We start from the raw sequence: 6,607 nt of genomic DNA, 5'->3' as shown, positions 1-6,607 counted from the left end.
ACTATTTTTGCAGGAGGAACTAAGTTCCCCTTGGACAGAGAACAGAAACACTTCAGTAAACACAGCTACTGCTGGTGCGAGTAGCGGGAGCAAAGTCTGGTTAGAGGGATAGTGAGATCATATAGTAATGGGCTGTAACATTTCCTACAATACACTAAATGCAAGCCTGTCAGTGGTCCTGCTGTGTGATCACCCTGCACTGTGTGGAACACATGGTGCTTACATTTCTGTGTGGCTTGTTTTAGGGTTATTTAGCTCCCCTTAGCAGAAATAGGACTAATGCATTTTAAGTGGGTGAGACTCTCTGACAGAGGAGGATTCTCAGGCCCAAAGGCAACCATTCAACCCTTCATTGGATTTAATTTGCTTTTATTAACCCAAGTGTATAGATAGTGTATGTGTGTACTGTATATATAACAATATTAATTGTATGGGGGGGGGTGTGGAAGTCTTGGTGAGTACCCACACTTTATCTAGTAGGACTTGACCCCTGGCTGTTGGCATAAGTTAACTTTTATAATATAGGCAAATAATTCTATCTGCAGATAATAGCTAACGACACAAGTTACATATTCTGAGTATACAATATATATGAGTGGTTGTTTCTAATTTCCCTTAGGTCAATAGGAAGTGTGTCTGCCCTATCATCTTGCTCTGTTTTAGAGGAGATCAGGGTAATTAGTACTCCCCTTTCCAGATAGTGAACACTGTGATGAGCAATCATAATCTGCGAGCAAATAAAACGTATAAAAGAGAGGAGTATACTGAGGGATTCATTAGTCTTTGCTCACCAGTAATGTAACACAATGTGTCAAATGTATTGAATATTTCTTGTCTGCACAGAGTATGAGCAGTAATGATCTCTTGAGTAAAAGTTGAATGCGAGGTGTAATATAGCTTTCCTATAAGAGTAACGGATATTAGAGCTAAGCCTTTACTAGCGACATATAATCAGAGTGTAAAATGTATGTATGTATTTATTGCCTGTTCTGATGGAGTGAAGCTATCAAGAATCTCGTAAAAAAGAGTTTAATATGAAGTGTAAACAGCTATCTCACAGTATCAATGACTTACAGGGTTAATGTTAACCTATAATAACGGTAGTAAAATAATTCACTACTATGTATTCATCTCACCCAGTTTTAGGTATAGCACACTCATTTGCACCTGAAAACACACGTTTGCAGTATTTGAGTTTAGGGTTAATGAGCATACAATCAAAGTAAAGGGGAGTGCCAAGTAGGAACCAATTAGAAGAGACATAGTACTATATGTATGATCAAGTGCTAGTAGCAATTATGTATGAATACGGGTATAACCGAAACGCGTCAGTGTGACGAGTACCTGATCATTGTTTCTCTTTTACCTAGCCTGTAGGTGCACCTAGGGGGATTTTTTAACAATGTGATGTGTGTTTTCTTGATTTTAATCTATTGGAATTAAACTTCTTTTACTGGATGAACCGGTCTGGGTTTCTACTTTGTTTGTTTGGATAGCCATTTGGACTCTCCCATAGGGCTCACCTGAGACGTACTCAGACGCAACAATGACCCTTCAACCCAGAATCTTGAGAAAATGACTTGCAGCTTGAGCGGAGGAGCACGCTGAGGACAGGCAGAGCGAGGAATATCATTTCCAGTAAGTCTACATCTATTATTTATGTTTATATTTGTAGCACGCTTTGGTCTCCCATATAACTCTGGAGGATAAATAAGAAGGAAAGCATGAACCTAATACCGTCTGTAATGGCTTGGTGCACAGACACTTTTTTGTTTGTTCAAACCCTGACCTGTCTAGGGCAATATCTTTCAACATGATCCACACAAGAGCTTCCTCAATATTAATATAAATATAAAAAACTTTTCACCGTGTTTCTTGAGCATTGCCAATGGCTTCTTGCTAGCTTCAGTACAGTATGGTCTTGTGTTATTATGTACCAGTAACCAGCCACGCCAATATATAAATAAGTGAAGCAATAGCAAATATATATTGGCTTGGCTGGTTACTGGTACATAATAACATGAGACTGAAGCTTGCACGAAGCCATTGGCAATACTCAAGAAACACACTGAAATGTTTTTTTATATTTATATTGAGGAAGCTCTTGTGTAAATCATGTTTAAAGATATTGCCATAGACAGGTCAGGGCATTTTCAAAAGAGCAGGGTTTGAACAGAGCAGATGGAATGCTTTTTTAGTGTGATCACTGCTAAACAGATGAGGGCCTGCTTAATACCCACCTTCCTCCATTTATATTGCTCTTGGGGGCAATGGTCATGCATTTACTTATGCATATCAACCAAGCAGGTAAATGTTGACTTAAGCTCTTATAATTATTACCATCCATATAACTTAGTAGACATGTGCGTTTCGTTCCAAATTGAAATTCAGACGAATTTGTCTAATTCTGAGCTTCGGACTGATTTGAATTTCCAAATTAACCTAGCAACAAAACTAAACTAAGCCGAATGCATTTGTAACAAATAAATCCGAATTAGTTTGGATTTATTCATTACTTTCGAATGGCCATGGACAAATCACAATTACACATAACGAACTTCAGAATTTACTAATCGAATATTAGCTGTTAGTTATATACTTAGTTAGTCCTAAAACCAAACAAGTCACGAGCTGTAGGTAACAATCTTACTATATAAGCTTCCCACCTTTGCAGCCAAGCAATAAACTAGTTGCAAGTTCCTCACTTACCTCCGAGCAGATGATTTACAGCACCTACTGATGCTATCAAAGCAGGAAGCTTGAGCTAACCTTTGCCCTGAACAAAATAAACTTTGATCTGTGGAGGGGGAAAGGTCAGCTCAGCACACATAAGCAATGGCATAATGATTTGACAGCAAGGGGCAGCAATGTTCCTGTAATGTTATTAACATGTCATGTGATTTGTTTGTTAATTTGCATACAGAATGTTGATTGGCTGTTGGTGTTTCTACCATATAAGGTAACAAGTTCAGTTAGGATAATAAACAGTTAGTGACTAGATGCAGCTCTGTGTTCTCTGAGTTATTCCTTGGTAAGACACTAATTTGAGTGACTACACAAGAACAATACATGGTGTCAGAAGCTGGTTTCTTTCAGCAAGATGGATTTATCAGGTGTGCCTATGCCACAGATGGAATTTACAAGATGCATGGAGGAGATTTCGCCAGCATGTACAGCTCATATTCTCTGGCAATCTCTGTGGCAAGCCTGAGGAAACTTTGTGCAGCTACTTGCTTCTCTGGGTAGGTGAAAAAGGGAGAGATGTTTATAATACTTGGACATTAACATTTGAGGAGTCTTAAAAGTTAAATTTGAGGAATATGTTATGCCCAAAGCATGTCAGTTAAAATGTAAATACAGACACTAAAACTGTGCTTGAATTCTACATTGTCAACACACACGCCCCACCTATACTTGGTTTGAGAGCATGTCTAGACATGGGGTTAATTAAGCTTGTCTTCTCAGTGTGCGCAAATGTAGATAAACCCTGTGCTATAATACAGGAATTTTCTGATGTTTTTCAAGGCATTGGACAGTTTCCAGGTGAATGCACTATACACCTACACCCCACAGCCGTCCCTACTGAATACCCACCCAGGAGAATTCCATTCATGCTGCGTAGTCACCTCAAGGAGGAGCTAGACAATATGGAAAAATCAGGGATTATTGTGAAAGTGCTTGAACCCACTGACTGGGTCAATGCCCTAGTAGTTGTGGAAAAACCCCGCACTGGAAAACTCAGGGTTTGTTTAGATCCCAGAGACTTGAATAAAGCAATCAAGAGGCAACATTACCCTCTTCCAACTTTGGATGACATCACCCCAAAACTTGCTGGAGCACAATTCTCCAGTGTACTGGATGCAAAATCTGGATACTGGGCGATCAAACTCTCAAAAGAATCATCCAAGCTAACAACATTTAATACAGTGGCCGGCAGATACAGATTTTTCCGTTTACCCTTTGGACTGATTTCAGCTCAAGACGAATTTCAGAGAAAGATTGATGAGACTTATGAAGGGCTTGAGGGGCTAACAGCCATTGATTACAAAGGAACCTAGTCCCATTCCATGTTACTACGATCCTAGCAAAGAGCTCTGCTTGCAGGTTGATGCGTCAAAGAGTGGCCTAGTTGCTGTATTGCTACAAGAAGGTAAGCCAATTACCTATGCTTCTAAATCTCTCACACCAACAGAAGAAAACTATGTTTAAATTGAGAAGGAGTTATATGCTGTGGTGTTGCAAACGTTTTCACACGTATGTCTATGGCAGAAAGATTGTTGTTGAATCTGACCACAAACCTTTAATACCCATAATGAAGAAACCCCTTTCAGCTGCACCACCACGTCTTCAGAGAATGATCTTGCAACTACAGAGGTATGACATTGAAATAGTACATCGTTCAGGAAAAGATATTCCAATAGCCGACACCCTGTCCAGAAAATCAATACCATACAGACTTGAATCACTGAATGAAGGAATGGATGCACAGATTCACACAGTCATAACCAATCTCCCTATTAGTGACAGGTAACTGACTGACATTCGAACAGCTACAGAACAGGATCCTCAACTCATTATGCTGAAAAACATAATCAAATCTGGGGCCTAACGTAAGGAAAAGATGTCCTTCCAGCCTTGTTGAATACTGGAATCACAGAGATGAAATTTCAGAGATTGAAGGAATCCTATTCAAAGGCGAGAAAATCATTGTCCCAGGTGTGCTGAGGCCAAATATGCTAGAGCCTATACACACTGGGCATATGGGAATTGAGAGGAGTAAGCAAAGAGCCAGAGACATATTATTTTGGCCAGGAATGAACAAACAAATTGAGGCTATGGTCGAAAAATGCCCTACCTACCTAGAACGCCGAAAGTCTAACCCTAAAGAGCCCATGATCTCTCATCAGATTTTAGAGCATCCATGGCAAATCATTGCAACAGATCTTTTTATGTGGAATGGTCAGGACTACTTAATCGCTGTTGATTACTACAGCAGATTTTTTGAATTGGAAAGACTCCACTCAACCACATCAGCGACCATAATCCGCAAGCTAAAGGCTATATTTGCAAGACATGGTATACCTGAAAAGGTAATTTCAGATAATGGTCCGCAATATAAATCAGGTGACTTCGAAAACTTTGCAGTTCATTGGGACTTTGCACATGTAACGTCCAGTCCCCACCATCCACAAAGCAATGGTCTTCAAAGCAAATGGATTCAAGTCTCCCTCACAATTGCTCGAGTAGACGTCTACGTTCTATCCTGCCTACAACTGGCGAACAACTGCAGCCTCAGGTAGTTGATCAAAAATGTGAGTGTGCCAAAAGAGAACATAAACAAGCTAAACAAAGACATTACTATAATCGCACTGCACAGCCTTTGTCCACATTGACACAAGAAAATACTATTCGTTTTCAGCAAGCCAGTGGTCAATGGGTGCCTGCCACTATATTCTGCAGACACACAAACATCCTACCTCATCCGCACCAGTGATGATCAAGTTCTCCGTCGCAACCGACGACACCTGATGGAAACTAAAGAACCGCAACTAGAAGTACATGAGCCAACCCTTGAGATCCCAAGCACAACCACAAATACACCTGCAATCCCAGAACAACTGAAAGAAGACACTGACAACGCTGAAACATGCACAGCAGGTTTTCAATTCACACGTTCTGGTCGTATGGTTAAACCTAGAAACATTCTGGACCTATAATATAAAATATAAATGTGATATTCTAAAATTTCATAAAAAGGGAGATGTAATGTTATTAACATGTCATGTGATTTGTTTGTTAATTTGCATACAGAATGTGGATTGGCTGTTGGTGTTTCTACTATATATGGTAACAAGTTCAGTTAGGATAATAAACAGTTAGTGACTAGATGCAGCTCTGTGTTCTCCGAGTTATTCCTTGGTAAGACACTAATTTGAGTGACTACACAAGAACAATACAGTTCCTACAGCAGGGATGGCTGTCCTGCCCACCTACTTCCCTTCTTCCTACAGAGGCGAAAGGCTACTGTGCTCATGGATAAAGAACCTTACCTTTGCTCATGCGCTTTAATTTTCTTTGCAATGTAGCTCACAGCCTTACAATTAGTTTCTTCCTCACCACACGCACCATCCTGCCTGCTGCTGCCTCTGGCTTCATTTTCAGCAACTTCTGTGCACTGCACTCAAAATTGGATGTCATGTAGGTGGAGCTGTACCTGCCTCCCGCCCGCTGATGCCCTCACCCATCACCTATCCATTCTGTGTCAGGCCTCCTAATGGGACTCCCTAAATCTCACCCTAACTCGTAGATTAGACTAGGAATCTTCCAAGTTTCAGACGTAAAACCAACTGCCCCACAAGACCAATTTCCTACCCTAACCCAACTAACGAGACCCCTCATTGTCCCTCTCCATTTGCTTTTTGAATACACCCAAATTAAAATTATGCTTCAAAGTTGGGGATTTTGCCCCTCTCCCCCTAACAACTTGGGAATCTAAATGGATCCAGGGAGGAAAACTATATAAGCCACTATCCAAACATAATTCTCTTATGGAAGGCACTGAGCCAGCTTACAAAGCACCCTGTATATCTAAATGGAAAGACCTCTT

The sequence above is a fragment of the Bombina bombina genome, chromosome 2 (genome assembly GCF_027579735.1).
Source record: "Bombina bombina isolate aBomBom1 chromosome 2, aBomBom1.pri, whole genome shotgun sequence".
In the NCBI taxonomy this organism is placed as follows: Eukaryota; Metazoa; Chordata; class Amphibia; order Anura; family Bombinatoridae; genus Bombina; species Bombina bombina.
This window is presented reverse-complemented; position numbering follows the sequence as displayed.